We start from the raw sequence: 24,974 nt of genomic DNA, 5'->3' as shown, positions 1-24,974 counted from the left end.
CCTCCCCATTCCTTCCAATGGGGCCATGCCCCCCAACCTTGATAGTCAGCAGTGACTTCCACTCAGCATTGTAAGACGGAAGGTTTATTAGTGATTGGGAACACCACATAGAACGGATATTGTTAGTACAGAAATCAGAACATTTGACAAAGTGCTTCTTGGGGGCAGAGTAGTGCTTAGGGTCCTGGGCTTCCTGCCTCTGAGTCCAAAACCAGGAGACTGACCAGCTTCCAGCAGACAGCCTCCATCACAACCTGCTTCTCCACCTCCTTCCTTTGTCTCTTTCCTGGGAAAACAGGTCACCTGGCCTGCACCTCTCACTTTGTTCTCCAACACCTCTGGTTGATTCTTGCAGAAGGTGGCCCCCAGCCATCAGTTGCCAGGATACAGAGTGTCGGCCATTCTCTGTGCCCAGGCAGCCAGACGTCAGTGCCCTCCAAGGGCAAACTGCAGTCTGGCTTAGCCACTCTCATGACTGGCAAGTGGGGGGCCCAGGCCTGTCTGCTACTCTGGGCCCTGACCCAGGGACCCTCTCGTAGCAGCCACTTATTTACCTCCTCCAACTCCCCTCTACTGCTTCCTTCCCTGGGCCACTTTCCTGTAGCCCCAGCACCTCGTCTGCCTTTTTGTGTCAGGGCCCCAGTCTGGCTGTCATCAAGCTAGAGCTGTCCCAGCCTCTGCTGACCCTGCCTTGCACAACTCTGTCTTACGTGCATCTCTAAGAGCCAGTTCTTCTCTCTTTGCCCTCCAGGGAGAGACTGCCCTCTTCTCTGCCCTGCAACCATCTTATAGGGCCAGCCTGGCCCTGATTGGCTGCTTTCAAGCGTCCACTTGATTGGCTCCCAATAAACCCTTCCAGGATTGGCTGGGGCTCTGTGCATTCTCTCTGGCTTGCTTTAACCCCTTCCACACCAGAGTGGAGCAGCTGCCCTACTAGAGAGGCACTTAAAAGATTTTTTGAGTGCTGATTTAGGGGGCAAAAAGAGAAATGATACAAATGTGTCCACCAATTAACAGATTTATTTTCTCCTCCTGTAATTTTCAGCCCTAGCTATCTGCTTAACTAAAAACTGCTGTGTATGTGGGAGCTGGGAATGGACTTTGGGTCAGAGGGGAATTCTGTTCTTGGGGCGGGGGGAGGTTTGTTTTCCCTCCCTTCTGCTGTAGACCTTATTAGAGTGAATTCTTGTCTAAATTAGCATTTGAGGCAGGCTGCAATATCCCATCTGTTTTTGTTTGTTCTCCTCGCCCCCTCCCCCCGCCATTAATTAGTGTGCCGTGTGAAAAATCTGATCTGCTTGTTGATCATTGTCTTCATTATAGAGTTGTGATATTGAAGCGTGTGCTGTGTCATTATCCCATGCACCTACTTTCTGTGCCTTTTGCAGAGGAAAAAAATGATGAAACTGTACTGTTTTGTGAAAGGTGCTGGATTGACAGAATAAGTACAAGAGTGATGGTACAAGTTTCCCCACTGTGCCTTGCAAATGTCTTCTAACTCTGAGCTGGAGGGGCCTACACCAATGACTGAAGGAGTATAATCTCCATACCCATTTTAGTCTTGGCCTTTCGGTCAAACAATCAATTGTGGAGTGGACTCCTCTTCAGTAGAAACTGGATTGAATAAGCTAATTCATTTCACAAAGCTGACTGGGCCCTGCGCTTTGATAAAATCATGAGGAGGTGGGTAGAGAGGTGAGGTGGGAGGCTGGTGGATGAGGAAGTGAACAGGGAGGAGAGCAGCAGGCGAGGGGGGGAGAAGGAGCCCCCCTCCCACCCGTTGGCGGGACTCGCTGATCAGTACCTCCCCTCTCTCTCAGCGCCCATCGTTTGCCATGGATCATATGTTTTGTGGCATCAGGAGGTGCTGGGGTGGGAGGTCAGAGGAGCAAGGACACAGCGTGCTGGGAGGAGGAAGCAGGACTGGGCAGGGAAGAGGCAGGGCAGGGGTGGGGCCTTGAGGGAAGGGGTGGAATGGGGATGGGGCTGAGGGGTTAACACCCCATGGCAGATTAGAATCTTGGTGCCTATGTCCTGGGCCCCGCACCCCCTAAGGGACAGCTCTGCTCCTCTGATACCCAACTCTCATGTGCCTGAGTCCCCTCATTCCCTTTATGAAAGATAACTGGATTTTTCTCTCATGAACAAGCCTGGTAACTTGTTACTGCAAATGTGTGGGAGATGAACTGTCTTTCCATGAATGAAGGAAACTTGTAAAATTCTTTCTTTGGATGCAGTTATTGTAGCCCATGTCTTGAGTAACTTCATCACTTTACTAATTATGTGTTGCCTAAATAAGGGAGTCTTCCTCACAGACCATTTTTTGTTTCCTTATTGATAAACTATTAATGTTTGGCATCTCAGTTGCTTCCATGGCAACAGATTGTGTCGTTGGCATAGGTTTATGTTGGTTGTTCATTTTGTAATCTTTTTCTAAAGTCACACTTCGAGAGAGTTCCATAATTAATATGGTTACATAAATAAGTAACAACTAATGAGTAATGCTCAGTATTTCCTCTGGGTGTGTTACGTGGACAAAAGGTGAGACTTGCAGGTCAGTACTGTGGTGATTTTCATGTCTTGGTTAATTATTATTCATTTTCCTAAGCTCCCAATTTACAAACTTTAAAGGAAAAAATCTGCTTCATTAAGTTTTCCCACTAATAAATTATTCTAAACTGTTTTGGCCAGACTCTGAAAATTCTTAGATTATAATTTTGTATATGTTATTGCCACCCTGACAGCGCGACTTTATCTGCTATAGACATCACAGTATGGCCAGTAATAGGCCAGGAGGAAGGTAGAGGTGTGATTTCAAATAAGAACATAAGAATGTCCATACTGGGTCAGACCAAAGGGCCATCCAGCCCAGTATCCTGTTCTACCGACAGTGACCAATGCCAGGTATCCCAGAGGTAGTGAACCTAACAGGTAATGATCAAGTGGTCTCTCTCCTGCCATCCATTTCCACCCTCTGACAAACAGAGGCTAGGGGACACAATTCCTTACGCATCCTGGCTAATGGCTAAGTGACTCAATATATTAAGTATGTAGACTAAGAATCTACATTTGCCATGGTGGAATATGGTTGTATGACTTTTCTTTCTTCATCATGTGGTTAGGATAGCCTTTGTCAAGCAGATAAAATACTTTGTATTTTTGTGAACCCTGGTACAAATATTAATTAATTCCCATAACCCTTGAGAAGCAGGGAAATATTGTCTCCATTTTACAGGTGGGGAAACTGAGGCACATAGAAGCAGTGGCAAAGCTAGGAATAGAACCCAGAAATTCCATTATTTCATCCCCTCTTCTGACTGCTAGATCATACTGCCTCTTGTGAAGATATAGTCTTCTTGCCATGGTCAAAGGTGCCGTATTTCAGTGATGGGAACTTCCTCTCTGCATGAAGTATGTCTTCACCATCACTCTTATGTGGAGACACAGACTGGGGTTTAACAACATTTCTTGTTGATTATTTCCCTGTGCAATGCTAACTGTACAACAAACTCTGAATCCTATTTAATATACAGGCCAAATGGCACCACTCAGTGTCCTATCAAGAGCAGCTTTTATGTAGCCATAAAAGTTTGAAGTGGAGGCTTGGGCCAGGGAGGTAAATCAGCACTTTGAAGGGATCATGTGGTACAGTCATGGTGGGATTTGTGCTCTCAGGTTTATCATAGCTGTTTTTAACTGCACTTTCCCAGTGCCATGCAGAATAAACAGGAAGTCAGATTTACTGTTGTAAATAGGTTTCATCCTGGAGACAGCTCTTGTGGAATCAGTTATTTAATATTAGCAATATACTTTTGTTTCCATTTTCCCCAAAGTGTGAGGGAGCCCTTCTGTCTAATAAGAGAGGACTTTTATAAAATGGTTCATTAATGCAGGGTACTTAAAGCTGTCGGGTGACTAGCTACAGTGAAAATGCTTTTCTCTCTTGAGTCCCTACTGTTGACCAAGAATTTCTCTCAGAACTTCAGCAACGATGCTTGCAGCTAAGGTGATCTTCCCATGTGGTGCCTGAGAGTGAGAGTTCAGCCTTGAGTGGTTACAGGTATTCTCCTTGAATGCCACTTATTGTTTCTGCTCTTAAGATCCCTCTTAGGGTATGTCTACATCTACAATTTTGCAGCGCTGGTTGTTACAGCTGTATTAGTACAGCTGTATAGGGCCAGCGCTGCAGAGTGGTCACACTTACAGCAACCAGCGCTGCAAGTGGTGTTAGATGTGGCCACACTGCAGCGCTGTTGGGCGGCTTCAAGGGGGGTTAGGGGAACGCGAGAGCAAACCGCGGGGAAGCAGGTCTCCTTCCCCGCGGTTTGCTCTAGTGTTCCGAACACCCCCCTCCCCCCAAGCAGGTCTCCTTCCCCGCGGTTTCTTCTCGTGTTCCCCGAACCCCCGTGCAAGCAGGTCTCCTTCCCAGCGGTTTGCTGTGGTGTTTTTTGAACCCCCCTGCAAGCAGGTCTCCTTCCCAGCGGTTTGCTCTGGTGTTTTTTGAACCCCCCTGCAAGCAGGTCTCCTTCCCAGCGGTTTGCTCCGGTGTTTTTTGAACCCCCGTGCAAGCAGATCTCCTTCCCCGCGGTGTGCTGTCGCGTTCCCCGAACCCCCCTGCAAACCGTGGGGAAGGAGATCTGCTTGCACGGGGGTTAGGGGAACGCGAGAGCAAACCACGGGGAAGGAGACCTGCTTCCCCGCGGTTTGCTCTCGCGTTCCCCGAATCCCCCTGCAAACCGCGGGGAAGGAGACCTGCTTGATTACCAGAGAGGCTTCCTCTGGTATGCTGGGATACCTGTTTATTCCACGGAGGTCAAGAAAAACGCTGGTGAGTGTTTACACCTGATGACCAGCGCTGGATCACCAGCGCTGGATCCTCTACACCCAAGTTTCAACGGGTGTACGGCCAGCGCTGCAAACAGGGAGTTGCAGTGCTGGTGATGCCCTGCAGATGTTTACACCTCCTAAGTTGCAGCGCTATAACTCCCTCACCAGCGCTGCAACTTTGTGGTGTAGACAAGGCCTTTGAGAATTTTCTGTGGATTGCAGGGGTGCCCGGCAGGATTGCTATACAGTATTTGCAGCTCTGTCTTTCCATGATAAATTTCCCCAGTGACTGGCTTGTCCTTTAGCTCAGATGTTTGAACTGCTTTCAGGTAGAAACTTAACGTACAAGTTCCGAGCCTAGGAGCAACCCCCTAAGCAGGTTAGTTGCACAAAGTATAATGTAATCCTCTGCCTTTCTTTAGCACCTTCCTCCTGAGGCTCCCAAACACTTTCCAAACATTGAATTAATCCCCATGACACCTCTGTCAGGTTGGTGCCTAGATGTTTAAGTTTAGATAGGTAGGTGTTTTATTGTCTCACTTCTACACATGTGGAAACCTGAGACTCACCCAAGGTCCCAGTCACTGGCAAAGCTGGGAATAGAACCTAGGTATCCTGACACAGTCTGGTCTAACCATTAGATTTAGACAGCTGGCAAACTATTCCTCTTCTGCCCATTTTGTGTATTTCTTCCACTTGTTGTATCTTGCTATGCTCGAATGAGTTTGTTGAAGCAGGGACTCTCCTACTTGTGTGTCTGTACAGCACCTAGCACAGTGGGGCCTTGATCCTTAATGGGGCCCTCAAGATGCAACTGCAATACAAATAATAAAATCACTACTGGGAGCATGTAGCATAATATGAAATGAAAACTGGAGACCTCAAAGTGAATTGAAGAAGGGTTAGCTCTTGCTGTAGTCTGTGCCCTTTCTCCTGTATCCATCAGAATTAAAACAAAGGGGATTAAATAGAATGGAAAATATGATTCTTCGAGTATTTGTGCATATATACATTCCACTGTAGGTGTACATGCGCTCAGTGCACCCAAGGCAGATTTTTGACTAGCAGTATCCATTGTGGTGATGGGCATCTTGAATGTCCTTGTGCCTCCAAATGAGGCACATGAAGAATCCGGCCACTCCAACCATCCTCAGTTCCTTGGAGCTCACAAGGATGCCTCACACTCACTGTTTTATCAGCACCCTTTTTTCTTAAGAGTTAGTATAATCGTTAGTGAGAGCTGTTACTAGTTTCCTTTTTCTCCATTTATTCAGGAGTAAACCTTTTCCTTATCCCTGGGGGCAGCATTCTGATACCATGTTGGGGTGTTGTGGAGGGGTGGGTGGGGCGGGGGGGGAGTTCAGAATGTCAATCCACAAATCTCTGGGTTTTAAAAACTGCCCAGTCTGTGAGGCAGCGATGCCTGTAAATGATGGGAACACAAGGCATCTCATCAGAAGCATATATCCTGCAGAGGTGCAGCATATTCAACTCCTTCTCCTTATGGACACACAAATGGAGGGAATCCACTCAGCCTTTCATCCTGGCTGTCCCGATACTGAGCACTTGGGCTGTGCCTCATCAGAAGTGTTCCTGTGGCTTCTCTATCCTCTATGGCTGCTCCAGCACCAAAAGACTGCCTGTGAAAGGGGGTGGAAGCCCCCAAAAAACAGGGAAAAGACTCTCTGGTCTCCATCTCCAGGACCCTCATCCAAGGCTCTCAAAACCTCTGGATCTTCTGAAAGGAAGGGAATCTCAAAGTCCAAAAAAGGCTCCTCAAGCACCCATCTCACCCCTGAACACAGGATTTCTTTAGCTGAGAGCTGACTTCATCAACAGTCATCTAGCCAACTATACCGAAAGAGCCAGAATTGCTGTCTCCAACGCCATTTCCAATGGTTTGACTTGCACAAACACCAATGATCCTGGTACTGGTAACTTCAGTACCAACCAAACTGTTACTGATGACTCTGTCAGCCCCACTGGCACCACCAAGTCAGGTACTGATGATACCTTTCACCTCACACTTATTACCATCATCTGTAATACCAACCCTATGAGTACCATCTACACTACAACCCTATTTGGCAACTTGCTGGTTTCATCCCTCCCAGATGCGCCTCTTTTCTCTGCTCACATCTGAGTGCACACCAGTTGACAATTTCACTTAGACACATTCTACATATATGGTGCCATATTCAGAATGACATTTACTTTCAGAGTGTCACACTTTCTTGGAGTGCAGAATGTCCTAGCAGATAGCGTATCCAAGAAGTTAGTCGAAAATCATGACTGTTTCCTGAAAAACTAGAGTGCACATGACATTCAACAAATGAGGGTTTCCTGTCATGGATTTGTTCACAACCAGGGAAAAGAGAAAATGACACTGTTGTTCCAAGTCCAGTCAGAGCCCAGGATGAATGACAGATATGTTCCTGCTTCCCTGGAGATTGGAACGTCCTTACACACAGACTTCAATCCCAATAGTTCTCAGGGTTATCTGAAAGTTGAAACAGGAACACTCCAAAATAATTCTAATAGCCCTGAGTGGCTGAGGCAATATCGGTTCTCTGATCTTCAAAACCTCTCGGTACAACCTCCAGTGATTTCACCTTTCATCCAGGACATGCCACAGCCATGTTGTGCACCCCAATTCTCATAGTCTCCACCTCACAGTGTGGATGTTGAGTGGGTAACTGCATCAGAGTCAGTCTGTTCTGAAAGCTTCCAGAACTTTCTAATTAGCAGTAAGGAAGACTTAGCTAGATAAGTAGATCTACTTCAGTGGAAAAGATTTTTTTTTCCCATTTGGGCCCAGCATCATCTGCTTTCTCTAGTCAAAGGTCAGATCCAAGGGATCCTAAAATACTTACTGGAGCTAAAAAAAAAATTAGGCCTCTCAATGGGCTCATTAAAAGTTCACCTCAGCCATTTCTGGCATTCATACTCCTGTGCAGGGACAGTCTGTATCTTCTCACCCTCTGGTAGGGAGATTGGTGAAACAAGAGAACCGGTTCCTCTTTGGGACCTTAACTTTGTTTTGTCAGGACTCAGGAGACTGCCTTTTGAGCTGTTAGCCTCTTACTCTCTAAATTTTCTCTTGTCAGTTGAGACAGTCTTTCTAGTTACAATAACATCTGCTAGAACAGTGAGAAAGTTACAAGCTTTGATGGTAGGACATATATGATTTTCTATAAAGATAAATTTTCTTTAAGACCTCAGGTGAAATGCCTATGAAAAGTTGTGTTGGAATTCCATCTAAATCAAATACTACATGATCTACCAATTCTTTCTGAAATCACTTCCTCACAAGGATAAGAAGAGGCTACATACATCAGATGTGAGCAGAGCGCTCTCACCTTTATATTGATACAACAAAGCAATTTAGATACTCTTAGAATCTTTGTGGCTTATGGTGAAAGGATAAGAGGACAGGCTATTTCAGCACAAAAAAATTGCTAATTGGAGCTCCTCATGTATCAGAACTTATGACTTAGCAAATATGATACCCTCAGAAAGAATTAGCGCACATTTTACCAGGGCTCAGACTACTTTACTTTACTTTTAGTGGCTTTCCTGAGACATATTCCATTCATGGACATTTGCAGAGCAGCAACATGGTCCTTGGTACACATTTGCTCATTATTATGCCATAATAGTCAATGAAAACTTCTTCTGAAAGAGTTCTACAGTCACTATTTTAAATAGACCTCTAGTCTCCAGCTCCAAAAGAGCACTGCTTGGGAATCTTCCACAGTGGAATATACATGTGTGCAAGCACTCAAAGAAATGGTTACTTACCTGTACAGTAACTCTGCTTTTTCAAGATGTGTTGCACACGCAGATATTTCACAGCCCACACTCTATCCCTGCTATTACTGAATCTATCATCATCAAGTTTCTGATAGCGAAGGAACTGAGAGGCATTTGGAGTGGCCTTACCCTTTACGCCCTCAGTTTGAGGCATAAACACACTTGGAAAAGGTGCCACCCCAATGAGTACAGCTTATCCAAAATCTCCGGCTTGAGTGTACTGGGCGTGCACACACCTACAATGGAATATATATGTGTACAACACATCTTGAAGAACCACAGTTATTGTACAGGTGAGTAACTTTTTCTTCTAACTTAGTCCTTAGAGAAGTGATGAATCAACTGGCCTTCAACTGTGTCCTGCAATCCTGCCCCCTCACAACACATCCCAACCTGCATAATTTTGCCTAGACCAGTTCCCTGTCTCCTCACTTGCCTACTCGCTGAGGTGGTGCCATTCCCTGCTTGTACCCACTCTCAACCATTTCCTTCTTTGAGCTATTGCTCCTTGTGCATCTCCCCTACTGATTCCATGTCCTGTGATCAGGTCAGGAACCAGCAATTGGGGAAATAAATTGTGTACAAGTTTGGGGATTCTGGAAGGTTTCCAGCAGCAAAAAGCTCAGGCAGACACTTGAGGTAACTGTCCCACCTCCCTGCTGTCAGAAAATCTCCCCAACTTTTCAGCATTTCTCATGAGACCCCTGGAGAAATACAGGAAACTGAGAGATTTTCCACCGGGAAACAGAGAAATTTCCTAAGGGTTTAAATTGTTAAAAAGAAGGAAATGGATAATTAAGACTCCTGCTACATCCTTCACTCAGTCCCTTGTGCCTAGTTCTTAAAACACTCATCACTTTCTACCACACAGACAACCGAGTTTCCATGCTATAGTCACTTTATGACCAATGGCAATGTTTATATATTTGTATTTAATAATATAGAATTGAGTGCAACTCTTTAGTTCCCTGCAGAGACTGCAGTTGAAAGCTGAAAAGTCTGCGGGTCAAGAATTTGACTGACTTTGTGAATTCCATCTTCAAACAGGCCTCTGTTCCCCATTGCATGTTAATAAGAAAATAAAGGGGGAAAGTGATAGCGACACAGTGTGTATGGAAATAGAGATTCCATTAACCTGAGGTCCTGGGCTTGTGATGCATGAGTACCACTCAGGATGTATTATCTTTCTAGACTGGATACTGCAGGAGACTTGTGTACATAAACTAACTCTGTCTTCCAAGATGATTTTCCAGGCCTCTCAAAGATTAGAGGTGTGGGACCACAGAGAGGTGAGAGGATGACATATCAATGGGATGGGAGATTCAGTTGCAAATTAACTAGGGAAGAATTGGAGAGAGATTTCAAAGGGCTATAGAGGGGTGGAGGTAGGAAGGCTGAGGGAGACAGCTGAGTGATAGGCAGTAGTGGTGAGAACTAGGGAAGTGTGGTGGGGGGAGAGAAGTCCAGATGGCCAAGAACAGCAGTCCCAACTTTGAAGCTCCTAAAATTGTATTAGGGAGATATGGTTAGGGCTCCCTTTGCCTAACTGAACCTCTGAAAGTGATCACAGTATGAGACAGGCTTTTATTTCTATGTAATGTTTAATTTCCTCCCCTCTTTCATAAACCAAGTGAATTAATCTTTGATTTAGGAAACCTTACAACCCCCACTCCCTCTGTCTCCTTGCTTTCTTCCCCCATTTCTGTTCTTCACAAAGTAGAATCATCACCTGCTTTCCAAAACTGCTCACTCAAAAAGACTGGAAGATAGAACTGGCAATCTGGGCTGAAACATAATTAGGGTGTTGGATTGATACAGCTGGCAGGCAGGGCTTGTGGTTAATACTCAGGCAGGTGGGCATCAGCAGGGAGATCAAGCCTTCTGCCTGTGCTACGATAGTCATGTTTTCAGTGGTGACTGGTAAGTGGAAACAAACAAATACTGTTCCTCTTCTGAAGCTCATGGGCAAAGATTATCATCTCTTATTGCCAAGGTTTTGGGGCTTTGATGCTTGTGCTCAGCAGCCCTGTTGTGCTTCTAAGAATCTGTTGCTCAAACCAAGTGTCACAAGGGTGATTGGCCCTTAAGCAGAGGTGGATATGTAGTAGTAGGAGCCAGTTAGGCCCTTAAGACACTGGTATCTTCCCTCACTCAGGCCCTGCTACCAGCCTGCTTATTTATCCCCTTCAATTGAGTGTTGAGAGCCACTATAGCTGGCACAGAACAGTAGTCATGAGTGAAAGAAGAAAACGCCCCTCTGGGGCAGCATTCAGAAAAAGAAAGAAAGCAAAAGAAGCTTTTCTATCTAAGCAGGGAGGAGCTCTCCTGAGATACATAGACACAAATGTTCACGGTGAGCCTTCCAGCTCCAGTGAGGATGTGAGTGGTGAAGAGATGCCTGATTTTCCAGTTAGTCAAAGTGCAGGTGACCTGGCAGCTACTGCAGCATCCATATCTCCCTCTCAAATGGATGTAACCATCCACATTCCTGAAGAAAAGTGTAGATCATAAAAGAGTGTGGTGGAGGCTCAAGAAACAGCTACTGCTGAGTTTAGTTCCTTAAATCTAGATGATCCTGGACTGTGGACCCACTTTAGCAGTAGCTTGAAGGACTTCCTTGTACTGCATGGGCCACAGCAAATGAAAAATTTCATATTCCCCAAAGACCATGAAAATAGAAGTTGCCATCCAACACATTACTGGTGTGAAATCCCCAATGGTGACAAAGTGGAGAGGCCATGGCTCATGTACTCAAAAACCCAGAATGCTGCATACTGTTTTTGCTGAAAACTCTTACAGTCTAATTTCCAGCCACATTGAATTCTACAAGAACAAAGGACTGGAAAAATTTGGCATGCCATGAGAAATCTGGCATGCCATGCGAAGGCAGCAAATTACCAGAGAGCATTCCATAGGTGCAAAGAGCTTGAGATGAGACTAAGGTTAAAGGCCACCATAGATGATCAGCATCAAGAGATGATTGCATCAGAGGCTCTTTACTGGCAAATGTTCTGAAAAGGCTCATTGCCATTGTGAGACTTCTTGCTACCCAAAACCTAGCATTGCATGGCATCAGGTCAGCTGTATGTGCCAAACAATGGAAACTGCCTTAAAATTGTGGAGCTGATGGCTGAGTTTGAGTCTGTACTCCAGGAGAATCTAAGAAGAGTCATCATCCAAGGAATGTACACACACCACTACCTTGGAAAAACAATTCAAAATGAGATTGTATAGTTACTAGCAACAAAAGTCAAACAGAAGATTGTGGCAGATCTTTAGTCAGCAAGATATTACTCTGTTATTCTGGACTGCACACCTGAAATCAGCCGTATAGAACACATGGCTTTAATGGTGCATTTTGTAACAACAACAAAACCTAGTGAAAATGTCCCTGCAGTGGTGACTGTCAGACCATTTTCTAGAATTTATTGACATTGATGATACTATAGGAGCTAGTATGACAAATGGGCTTCTTAAAAAGCTGGAAGATATGGGAATTGCGATAGCTGATGAGGAGTCAGGGCTACGATAATGGTGCCAACATGAGAGGAAAGAACAGAGGAGTGCAGTCATGAATCAGAGTTAAACCCTTGAGTTTTTTTGGTTTTTTTTGTCCTATGCAGTTCTCATTCACTGAACTTGGTGGTCAGTGATGCAGCATCAGCTTCTAGTGAGGCGGCTGAGTTTTTTAATGTAATTCCAAGCATCTATGTGTTTTTCTCTGCATCAACTCATCAACGGCAAATTTTGAAGCAACATCTGGGAACATCCTCTCTGACACTGAAACTACCGAGTGCCACACATGTGAAAGTCGAGTGGAGGCGATAAAGCCTATCAAACACCAAATTGGGAAGATAGATGATGCCCATAGATGCCATTATGGAGGATAATGCTATGACAGGAACTGTTAGTGGGAGAACAGTGGCAGAGGGAAATGGAATCACCAGAAACATACATAACTTCAAATTTCTGGATGCCTTAGTGTTGTGGCATGACATACTGTTTAAAATAAATGTTGTAAGCAAGAGACTGCAAAGTGTTGATCTTGATATATCGGGAGCAATGGAATAAATGGACAAATCAAAGTCATACCTACAGTCTTACCGATCAGATGAGGGATTTCAAAATGTTCTGAAGAGTGCACAGAAGTTGGCAGAGGAACTTCACACTGAAGCTGTTTTCCCACCCATTCAAGAATACAAGAGTCACTGAAGAAGACATTTTGATTATGAGGCATGGGATAATCCCATAAGAGACCTCAAACAACAATTCAAAGTTGAATTCTTTAACCAGGTGCTAGATTGTGCAATACAGTCAGCTGAAGAACGTTTTATGCAGCTCAAGGAACACAGCAGTATATTTGGGATATTGTATGATATTCCAAAACTCCTCACTATACCTGAAGAAGACCTACACCAGCAATGCAGGGCACTAGAGACAGTGTTGACACATGATGACATGCACGATATTGATGCGAGTGATTTAGGTGATGAACTGAAAGCCCATTCAAGATACATTTCTTCAGAATTAACTCCAAAGGCTGTTCTGGAATATATGTGCACAAATAAGATGACCATCCTCTTTCCAAATGCTTTTGTTGCTCTGTGCATATTTCTAACACTTCCTGTAACAGTTGCCAGTGGAGAATGCAGCTTCTCCAAGCTGAAGTTAATAAAAACATATCTACGCTCTACAATGACACAGGAGAGGCTGGCCTTGCAACCATCTCAACAGAGCATGAGCTGGCCCAGACTGTGGACTTTCAGCAGAAAGCAGTTAAATCTTTGCAACCTAGAAGGCATGGAAAGCCCCACTTTGATTATTCAAACAGATAAAAATGCCAGTGTTTGCTATGCAGACAAGAAAAGTTACATTTGCTGTTCATGCGTTTGAAAGTTAAGTGTTACTTAAAATTTTTGAACAAGGCATTTTAAGTTGTTAGTTCTCCTTTATTGGGGTAGGTAGCAGAGCAGTACCATGAGGAGAGTAGAACAGGAAGAAGGCAGAACTGAGACCTTTCAAAGTTTTGGCCCAAGCAAGGGGGCATGAGGACAACATTTAAGCTCCCTGCCTCAGGTGCCAAAATGTTGTGGGCCGGCCCTGCCACATCCCCACTTAAGGCATGGGGCTTTTCCACCATTCTGTGTGGAGAAGTACTTTGTAAACAGCATGGGAGAACCTGAAATTGTGCAGACTGGATTTCTGTGCTTCAGCCTCTGCAGGACTGGTATATAGGCTGGGATCCATGATATACTTTGTGTGTAATGCCATTTGGGATGATTTATGAGTGTGTGTGCATATATACTAACATTATGCTGCAGCTGTTTCAAGGTTTTTTGCAGCAATATATATCTCAATAGGTAGCATTGGTTTGGGTATTGTACATAGGCTGCAAATCTGCTTTAACCACACACTCTTGGAGCTCAGCACCGGAAGTTTCGTAGTTACATTTATCCTGTGTATGATGCATGTTTGTTCATTGCTTACACTAGCTCTTTCTTTTCCTTGATAATATTTGTGATGTTTAGAAGTGCTCCCACCCTGTGCCGTGCCTTTTTCTGCAGCATCCTGCTATGAAGTTGTAATCTTCTGCTCGTGGCATCACAATCTGTGCTCATGAAAAATGCTTGTGGCATCTCAAAATAAGCAGCATGACATCAAGAGCAGCTGGGCTTGGAGAGATCATGCTAGCATTTAATCACAATTACTGTAGTACTGGGAATTTGTAAACATGGAAAGAAAAGCTATATTATAAATGGGTTTAATATATCTGTTGTGGTTTGTGGGTAGGATAATTCCTTGTTATCTCTTTTAATTTTCAGTTCAGATCTCAAATATGTCTGTTCACAAGTAGTAATATAGAATATCAGGTCTCATGTGCCCAATCAAATTCAAATACTTTACAGTGGGTCACTTGCTGTCAGGAGACACCCAGAAGGAATAGGATCCTCATAGCCAGAAGAAAAAGATCTTTCAGGCAGGCGGGTCCTGCCACAGCCCTCCATAGAAGATGTATTGGCTATTATGGTAGATCATAATCAAAAAGTCAGTGCTAATCTACTACTAGCAAACTGGTGATCCTGAAACACAACCAAGTGTGCATTCACTTTCCTCAGCAAGTAGAAGCTTCCATCCAAAATGACATGTCATGGCTTAGTGGTATCTGGCTGCCCAAGCATAGAAAGCATTCCTGCTAGTGAAATTGTGTTCTGAGCACAACTCTGAAGGGCTGCACGTGGTGGCATTCAGTTGATATAAGATGTCACACTAGAAGTGGCAGCTGTATTCTACGTCAAGTGATGAGTTACCGGAACAAGACTTAAAATTAACCTACAGGAGTGGGTGATGTGTTGGCACTACATATTTTTCACTTTGTCAATCTGTTGTGGGTTTTTGAGTGAAAAGAAGATTCTGTCAATTTCTCCAGCTGCTTTTTGAAACCGATTGGCCTGAGTTCATACAAAAGGAAAACAAAACTCTGCTTTTTCTTTTCTATAATAATACCGACAGTGATGAACAAAATAGCTAGTTAGAGAAGTCCCTGCTCTGTGGAACTTTCAATCTAAATTGAGTAGCTCCAGGACCAAACAAGGTAAAGGACAAGGATAAGAGCAAGCAGAGTTGTATTCAATCAGTTATGGGAAGCTAGGTGGAAAGTGGGGATTTAAGAAGAGGCAGGATGCTTAGTGTGTAGGAAAAGAGAGGCTGTTCCTAGCTGTTAAGCTTGTGAAGACTGGTCTAGAAAACTCTCTGCAAGAATTAACATAAATGCAGCAATCATTAACAGTAAAGGTCTAGAAAGCAATCAAAGGTAGGAGATTCAGGAGGAAGGCCGCCACTCTTTCTAGCTTTTTCCGCCTCAGTCTTGCCCAAGTCTTAGAGATGTTGTGTCCAGGCTGGCAACTTGGGTGTGAAGTCTCTTGCTGATTTGTTAATCCCCTGGAATATAGAATACATAATGACAACTCTTCCTTAACAGTAATGGTCATAAGAACGGCCATACTGGGTTTGACCTAAGGTCCATCAAGCCCAGTATCCTGTCCTCTGACAGTGGCCAATGGCAGGTGCCCAAAAGGGAATGAACAGACAAGTTATCATGAAGTGATCCATGCTCTGTCACGCAATCCCAGCTTCTGGCAGACGGAGGCTAGGAACACCATTTCTGCCCATCCTGACTAATAGCCATTGATGGACCTATCTTCCATGAACCTAACTAGCTCCCTTTTGAACCCCGTTATAGCACTGGCCTTCACAACACCCTCTGGCAAGAAGTTAGAGGTTGCCAGTGCGTTGTGTGAAAAAATACTTGCTTGTGTTTGTTTTAAACCTGCTACCTATTAACTTCATTTGGTGGCCCCTTATTCTTGTATTATGAAAAGGAGTAAATCAACTCTTCTTTATTTACTTTCTCTATATCACTCATGATTTTATAGACCTCTATCATATCACCTCTTAGTACCCTCTTTTCCAAGCTGAAAAGTCCCAGTTTTATTAATCTCTCTTCATATGGAAGCTGTTCTATATCCCTAATCATTTTTGTTTCCTGTTTCTGAATCTTTTCCAATTCCAATATATCTTTTTTTGAGATGGGGGCAACCACATCTGCACACAGTATTCAAGGTGCAGGCATACTATGGACTTGTATAGAGGAAACATGATATTTTCCATCTTATTATCTATCCCTTTCTTGGTGATTCCCAACATTCTGTTTGCTTTTTTTGACTGCCACTGCACATAGAGTGGATGATTTCAGAGAACTATCCACAGTGACTCCAAGATCTCTTTCTTGAGTGGTAACAGCTAATTTAGACCCCATCATTTTATATGTACAGTTGGGATTATGCTTTCCAGTGTGCATTACTTTGCATTTATCAACACTGAATTTCATCTGCCATTTTGTTGCCCAGTCACCCAGTTTTGTGAGTACCTTTGGTAGCTCTTCACAATCTGCCTGGGACTTAACTATCTTGAGTAGTTTTGTATCATCTGCAAATTTTGCCACTTCACTGTTTACCCCTTTTTCCAGATCATTTATTAATATGTTAAATAGAACTGGGCCCAGTACAGATCCCTGGGGGACACCACTATTTACCTCTCTCCATTCTGAAAACTGACCATTTATTCCTTCCCTTTGTTTCCTATCTTCTAATCAGTTACCAGTCCATGAGAGAATCTTCTCTCTTTATCTCATGACTGCTTATTTTGCTTACGAGGGACCTTTAGTGAGGGACCTTGTTAAAGGCTTTCTGAAAATCTAAATACATTATATCCACTGGATTTGCTTTGTCCGCATGCTTGTTGACCCCCTCAAAGGGGGTGAGGCATGATTTCCCTTTACAAAAACCATGTTGACTATTTCCCAACAAATTATGTTCATATGTGTCTGACAATTTTGTTCTTTACGAAGTGTAACACCTTCTTGTCAACTGTCTAAAATGGGCCATCTTGATTATTACTAAAGTTTGTTTTTCTCCTGCTGATCATAGCTCATCTTAATTAATTAGCCTCTTACAGTTGGTATGGCAACTTCCACCTTTTGATGTTCTCTGTATGTATGTATATTTCTTACTGTATGTTCCATTCTATGCATCTGATGAAGTCGGCTGTAGTCCACGAAAGCTTATGCTCAAATAAATTTGTTAGTCGCTAAGGTGCCACAGGTACTTCTGTTCTTTTTGCGGATACAGACTAACACGGCTGCTACTCTGAAACCTGTGATAATACAGGATTTATCAATATACACAAGAGTATCTTAGTGCAACTTCACTATCTTCTTGGTTTTTGTCATGCCCCTTCTTTTTCTTTCGTGTATATCTCTTTTCCTTTCTTGTCTGTGTTGTATCTTTATGTTCAGTTGTCTGTCTAAATCAAATCATAAACTCCTTGGGGCTGGTTCCTTGTCTGTAAAGCACTATGCACACCAATGGCAGTGTATTAACAGCAACATTCAACCTTAATTACATCGGCCTCTGCAGAAGACATAATAACCCAATTTAAAATAAAAACAATATTTTGGGGGGCAAGGAGATTCTTTTCTTCTTGGTTCTCAAGATTCCTGCAGCATGGGACATCCAGTGACCCATTAGACCCTTCCATGTTAATGCTGTCTTTATAATGAAAGTCAATGCAAGGTAAAAATGTGATTACATTGTCAGTTTATAGGTGGGATATAAATAGTTTTAACAGATCCCTATTGCTTGCAGTCCTGCTGTTCGGCAGTGGTGGTTGTGATGTCTTGAAATGTTCATTAAACTGACTTGAAGTGTTGTTTAAACTCGGTGTCTTGCACAGTCAGCCAAATTCGCTGCTGTTTTCCATTCCCTGGATCAATCAGGACTTGGAGGCTCTACATTTTAATTTCTTTTGCATCAGAAATGACTTTGCAAGCTTGTTTGTGCACCTCAGTTGCATAAATTGCCTTCTTGGCTGTCAAAAGTAAGGAGTCCATGCTGGAGGACTGCGGAAGAGGACGGCTACTGCAAGCTTTTTCAGAGACCAGCGTCTAGGTTCAAAACATATGAAGCAGACTTCAAATTTCAGCTTTATTACTTCAAACTCAAGATATTCAGACTAGGAAGGTGCCTAATTTGTTTTTTTGTTTGTTTGTTTGTATAGCAAGAGGTAAAAGTTCAGCTGTAGGATTTAATAATCCATTAATTGCTGGAGGTTGAGCAGTACTGTGCAAACAATGAGTACCTGGAAGGCAGATCTAAGAATTTTAGGGTCCTGATAAGGCATAGTGTGATAGACTGTTGACAGATGTTTTTAACCCAAGTGACTCAGACTTCAGAGATTGAAAAGGAACTGACAGATCAAAAGTAAGGCTTTCTTTCACTTTCTAAATACATTTTCCCTTCACATTGGTATTCTCTTCTCCTCTTCATCATTTCTGAGAGGGCTTGCACTGGTTTAGTGTGGCAAAGTACTATCATTTTCGTACCTCTGCTGTTGGGTTGAAACTGAAGTATTTGCATCCCTATCCTAGTCAAATGCATTTGTAAAATGGTTAGAATTGAAGAATCCAATCAATCAGATAATTACAACCTTCACTTATATAATCACTAGCCCCCACAGAATAGTTTTACTGGCTTCACTCACCTATCCCTAAGAAAAGGCTGGTGGGACACAACAGTAGTTAGGCTCCTTAGGTTTTCTCAGACCCTGAGCTGATTAGTCACAATTTGCAGCTCTCAGGTTGAAATGTGGACTGGCCCTTTGAAAATGAGTCCAATCATTGGCTTATGTGCCTAAAATTAAAACATGATGTGTTGGTTTGCACATGTTCACATTTTTGCTGTAGATGAGTAAATCAGCTGTGCCTTGGTGATTCATGCCATAATCAGAATCCTATTGTCTCTCTCTTCCCCTGTCATGATTGTCCCAGACACTTGGAATTTGTGTGTTTGTGTTTTCAAGCTTTTTCTTTTTCTTATTAAAAACTACTCCTTTCCTCCATTTCAGTGTCACCACTTTCTAAAAGGTGGGTAATTCTTTAGGGACCATCAGTTCTGGTTACATCTACTCTCAAAATGAGGTTGCAATACACCTGGCAGTGCTAGGATTTGAATTTCCAATGAGACTCCAATGTAAAGGGTCAATGCATTGATACACCAGAGCATTCATGACATCTTTAAAATACCCAAAAAACTCTTTTTCTCCAGTGGCTCAGAACATGAAGCTGAGCTCAAGGTATGACAATACCAGGCTATGGAGTTTCAGATTGGTGAGAGAGATAAGGCTGTACTGTAACCTGAAATCTGTTTGTGGGACAAAACCATTGTCTTCAGGGAACATTAAGCAAAAAGAGCAGAGGAGAATAGCTGAGGAGACACTCCACATAACTGGAACAATGTGGCAGTCTCTGACCGAGGTTAGAGCCAATGTTATCAGGCTTTATAATCCAAATTCGCACCTTATATAAAAGCAGCTGAAATAATTTCACTGTACTAAAATTTTGAATCTAGTTTCATTTAGTTTAGAGAGAAAATAGCAATAAAAAAAGTGGAGAGATTCCATTGCCCGCGTCCTGTGGAATCTCTTATTTCTGAGGAAAGAGGGATCTGCATGAATTAAGTTGAGCTGCAAGACATGTTGAGTATGACCATGAATACTAAAGAGGAGCAAGAATTTATTATGTAAATTATGTAATATTATGTAAAAGTTCCATATTTCTAAAATGCCCCTGTTGTACCCCAAAATGCCCTCATTGTGCCCAGTAATCTTGTTTCACTGTCCAGATTGAATAGAACACTGTTCTGCTTTGGCGACGTGGTTATGACAGCGCAAATTCCTAGTTTACACTTAAAAGGTTACACTGCAGTCTTATTACTTCAGTAACTGCAAGGAAGCAATAGAACTATGTTTCCCATGTTTAAGAAGGATGAATTCAAACTGGAAAAGGTACAGAGAAGGGCTACTAGGATGATCTGAGGAATGGAAAACCTGTCTTATGAAAGGAGACTCAGAGCTCAGCTTGTTTAGCCTAACCAAAAGAAGGCTGAAGGGAGATATGATTGCTCTCTATAAATATATCAGAGGGATAAATACCAGGGAGGGAGAGGAATTATTTAACCTCAGTACCAAGAACAAATGGATATAAACTGTCCATCAGGAAGTTGGCTTGAAATTAGACGAAGGTTTCTAACCATCAGAGGAGAGAAGTTCTGGAACAGCCTTCCATGGGGAGCAGTGGAGACAAAAGACATATCTGGCTACAACACTAATCTTGATAAGTTTATTGAGGGAATAGTGTGATGGGATAGCCTAATTTTTGCAATTCATTGATCTTTGACTATTAGCGGTAAATATGCCCGATGGCCTGTGTTGGGATGTTAGATGGGGTGGGATCTGAGTTACTACAGGGAATTCTTTCCTGCATGTCTGACTGGTGAGTCACTTGCCCACATGCTCAGGGTTTAGCTGATCACCATATTTGGGATCGGGAAGGAATTTTCCTTCAGGGTAGATTGGCAGAGGCCCTGGGACACGGGTCACTTGCCGGAGGATTTTCTGCACCTTGAAGGCTTTAAACCATTATTTGAGGACTTAAATGGCTCAGACATAGGTTAGGGGTTTGTTGCAGGAGTGGGTGGGTGAGATTCTGTGGCCTGTGTTGTGCAGGAGGTCAGACTAAATGATCTTAATGGTCCCTTCTGACCTTAAAGTCTAACTACAAGTACTAAACTTAAACTGTGTGTCCAGTTGAAATGTGCTTAAAAACCTTCACCCCTTCATTTCTATTTTTTTAATTATGTATTGGTATACAGTGCTATAAGTGTACATTTAGAAAAACATGAAAGCTCTTACTTCGCAGTCTCACTTTGCCTTTACTTTTCAGAGCTTGTCTACACTTAAAAGGCTCCAGTGGTGCCAGTGCAGCTTGGTAATCCACCTCCCTGCGTGGTGGTAGCTATGTCAACAGGAGAAGTCCTCCTCTCGATATAGCGCTGTCCACACCGGAAGTTAGGTTGGTATAACTGTGTTGCACACAGATTTTCCACATCCCAAATTATGTAGTTATACCAGCATAAGTTACTAGTGTAGACGAATCCTCAGTGAAAATGAGTTTGGTGAGCTTAGCGTAGCTCTTAATAGCTTTTGGTCCACACCATATAGGTACTACATAGTTCACCGCTATTGTCAACTCACTGAGGAGACTCTCAGGATAGGACTAATAGGAGTGGGAGGGGTTGCAAATCAGAGGCAAAGTGCAGCATCAGGGCTGGGTTTGGGGGAGCTAGAACTGGAAGGGCAGAGGCTACTGTAGGCCAGGAAAGAGGTAAACTGGCAGAACCTGTTCGGCTCAGGACGGGAATAGCAGAGTGGGCTGCAGGTCGTGAATGAAGTGCATTGTCAGAGTTCTGTATGTGGTAGTCTACACAGCACCTACCTGTGCTATAAAACTGTCTCTGCCTAGAGTATTAATTAGATGAGGTAATATCTTTTACTGGACTAACTTCATGAAGTTGAGATTCTTTTGAGCTAAACAGTGACTTGAAGAGCTCTGTGTTGCTCAAAAGCTTGTCTGTTTCACCAACTAAAGTTGAACTAATAAACTGGGTTAGGTAATATATTTTTTATCTCCCTAATATCCTGGGAACAACATGGCTACAATGCTGTATTAACTTACTTTCACAAGCACTAAAATATACCCATATAACATTATCCAGCATATAATACACTTAAGGACTGTCTGTGGATTTTCAAGGGGCAAGTGACAAAGTAGAATACCTGTGCCCTGTTTTCTCTGATAGGGATGGACAAGTGAGCGTTGTCAAGCTGGCTGACTTCTTGAAAGTGCATGCTCTAAAGTCAGAGTGAAGAGTGAGGCACTGAGAAGAGAAAATATAAAGAGAGCACGTACTGGACGGATCAATTGCTGACAGCCCTAATTTCGTTCCTAATAATCTATCTCACCAGAAGAAAAACTTTTAGTGCACAACCTTGAATTATTTTACATCTATCATGTTTTGCAATCCTGGCACCATCTCTGATACAGATTTTTTTTCATACTCTCCTTCGTCGCCCAGGTAAATTAAATCCTATTGAAACAGCTGTCTGTTGCTACAGAGGGCATTGCTTGTGTGTGAAAGACAGCGGCTTTTCATAGGGCGGAAATTAGATAGGCTTCTCATGGGAGAAATATTCGTAAGTCAGAATGTCAGCCAGTGAATGCAGCATCCTGACTCTCATGTGTTTTTCCAGGTTGGTCCTCACTACTGTCACTGAAAGAATGTGTCCTGAGTTTAAGTGGACACCAGTGAATGAAAGATGTGCTAGGGTTTGGGGTTAAACATGCACTGTGGACTTTGTTTCTTAAGAGTGTGACGTGTATTTGACTTAACTTTTCAAGAAATATTTCATCTGCTGCATTCCCTTTATCCACCAATTCTATAAAAAGCAGCCCAAGTTTTACTTGTGTTATTTCGTCTTCATAAACCTCATACTACTTTTTGCTCATGTTCCCTTTCTCCTTTGGATAATTAAACACCTATCTGATATTTTTGCTCTAATATTCTCCTGCAGAAGTAGGAGTACAAGAAAGTCTCAGCCAGAGATTATGGATCTATTACAGGAGTGGGTGGGTAGGGTTCTGTGGCCTGCTATGTGCAGGAGGTCAGATTAGATGATCACCATGGTCCCTTGTGGCCTTGAAGTCCAAGTCTATAAAGTAATTGAAAAGGTTGTTTTCATTGTTGAAGCACAGTTCCACATTCTCCCTCCCCCTGACCTTTGGTTTTCCTATGACACTTCTTTCCTTTTCAAACACAATTCAGTCATTTACGTACATCAGTTCATACTTTTAGCACCTCAAGATGCTTATTTCCTGAACCCACTATATTTCTGGTATTTATAAATATTACACAAAACTACATTAAAATATCATTATTAAGGTTGCAAAGTCTAGCACACAAGTTATGAAATGCTAGGATTAAAGTTGCCTGTGCAACCTTAATCTAGCCTCTGATGCCTGTGCCTTATGATAGTTTAACTACATGATCACATACTATATTCTTTTTCCACAGGAGTTCAGCCTCACTCAGTGCACAGGATGGATGTGCTCACTTAATGACCAGCTATTCAATATTTATTTTCTCTTCAGAGTTCAACGTGTGGCCGCACACCACCATGCTGTTCTAATCCTGCTCTGAAGACTGAATTATTCATTTCCTCGTGGGATTTTCCATGGTACTTATCGCTAGAAGAGTATCTGAGTTCTTCACAAACATTTATTTTCACAGCATCCATGGGAGATGGGGGTATTCCCATTTTACGGGTAGTGAATGGAGGCACAGAGAGAGTATGAGATCAGAATGATCAACTAATTTTTAGTGCCCTGTTTGAGATACCTGGGACCTGATTTTACAGCATACTTATCATTATATAACACTTCATATGTTCAAAGCACAGTTCCCATGGACTTCAACTACAGCTGTGAGTGTTCAGCACTTCTGGAAATCAGACCCCCGAGTCTTATGTAAGGCACCCAGAAAATGAGGAACACATATTTGTGACCACCTGTGAAAGTTTAAGTGGTTTGCCTAGCAGTACGCAGGAATTCTATGGCAGAGGCAGGGAATTCAGTTCTCCAGAGCAGAATTAAACTGCCTTAACCATGCAACTAGATATCAGCAAATTAATTGATAATTTTCTTCTAATTTTGTTTTAACTGAAAAATTTTGATTTGTACCGAGTCTAGTGATTTTTTTTTCTCCTCACCAAAACAAAACAAAGTGTGCAGGTCAAGTCTAATTGACATTTTCTAAACCTTTGGGTCTGTCACAGGTGCTTGGCCCTGATCCCTCTAAAAGGGACCAAGTCCCTTATGACCAGCAGCCTGATTATGAGGAGGTTTTTGAGCCTCGTGTAAGACACCTATAGCTAGTTAGGTCATGACTAGTTCTACAAGCCCGCTGTCTGAGAGGAAGGCTGCCAGAGCAGGGAGGCAACTGAAAGAGGATCCTGTGAGCTAGACCTGTCTGGAAAGGATTCTAGGCAGTGGCTGACCAAAACAGGTTGCAAGAAAGCCAAAGTAGCCCAGTAAAACAGCTCAGGCTGGAGAGGACTGTGGAGAATGTGCTTTGGGGTGACAGGAGGATGGGAAGCATGTCGCCTGAGAAAAGGAAACGGCCAGGACTGCGCTGCACATGAGCCTGTTTGTTTTTCCTGTTTTGCATTAAAGCTTCTCTGTCGGACTGTTTCAGGGCCCAACTGACACAGGTAACTCAATAAAGAGAAATCTGTTTTGGGTAAATATTTGAGTTAAGAAGTGTCCTGAGGGTGCTTATTGGAGCAGCTGAGATGTCTGGCCTCTGGCCTCCTGGAGCACCAGGGAGAAAACCCACCCCCTAACATTTTCATTCAGAAAATGTTGAAATGAACAGTTTTGACTTCCTAAATGTTTTCCTCATTTCTTTATTCGAACGGAACTGTCTGCCGAATTTGACCCAAATTAACAAATAATTTCAGTCTGCCTGAAATTGCCCTTTTTAGTGAATTTACTATTTGCCTAAAACATTTAACCCAGGTGTAGATGAGATCAGCCTTTCTCTTCCTGCAATCCACTGCCTCATTTGCTACATAACTTCCATCTTTTGAAATAAATGAAGCCAGGGTCCCACAATCTCCTCATGGCACTACCCTGATTCAGCTCTAGCCTGTGCACTGAATGAGGCTGGGGCCCTGTGGAAAAACATGTAATATAATTAAAGATAATCCATATGCACAAGGAGGCCAAATGAAGGTTGTGCATAGAACCTTAATTCTTACACTTCCTAACTTCTGAGTGCTTGGCTTTGCAGCCTTGATAATGTTCTTTTATGTACTTTTGTGTG

The 24,974-nt window shown here is 43.0% G+C and overlaps 1 protein-coding gene across 6 annotated transcripts in view; it reads left to right on the top strand.

Annotated features, from left to right (window-relative positions):
* Positions 1 to 24,974, top strand: part of LOC115650270 (transmembrane protein 263-like) — a 351,659-nt gene that overhangs the window by 97,874 nt on the left and 228,811 nt on the right. The window contains exons 2-4 of one of the 6 annotated variants that reach the window (XM_030559973.1): positions 20,978 to 21,106; positions 21,894 to 22,169; positions 23,243 to 23,328. The exons of 3 other annotated variants lie outside the window; for them this stretch is intronic. The gene's annotated coding sequence lies outside the window, so the exon portion shown is untranslated. The remainder of the gene's footprint in view (positions 1 to 20,977; positions 21,107 to 21,893; positions 22,170 to 23,242; positions 23,329 to 24,974) is intronic. 2 more of the 6 variants (XM_030559974.1, XM_030559972.1) reach the window with 2 other exon arrangements.

The sequence above is a fragment of the Gopherus evgoodei genome, chromosome 4, assembly GCF_007399415.2.
Source record: "Gopherus evgoodei ecotype Sinaloan lineage chromosome 4, rGopEvg1_v1.p, whole genome shotgun sequence".
Classification (NCBI taxonomy): domain Eukaryota; kingdom Metazoa; phylum Chordata; order Testudines; family Testudinidae; genus Gopherus; species Gopherus evgoodei.
This window is presented reverse-complemented; position numbering and strand designations above follow the sequence as displayed.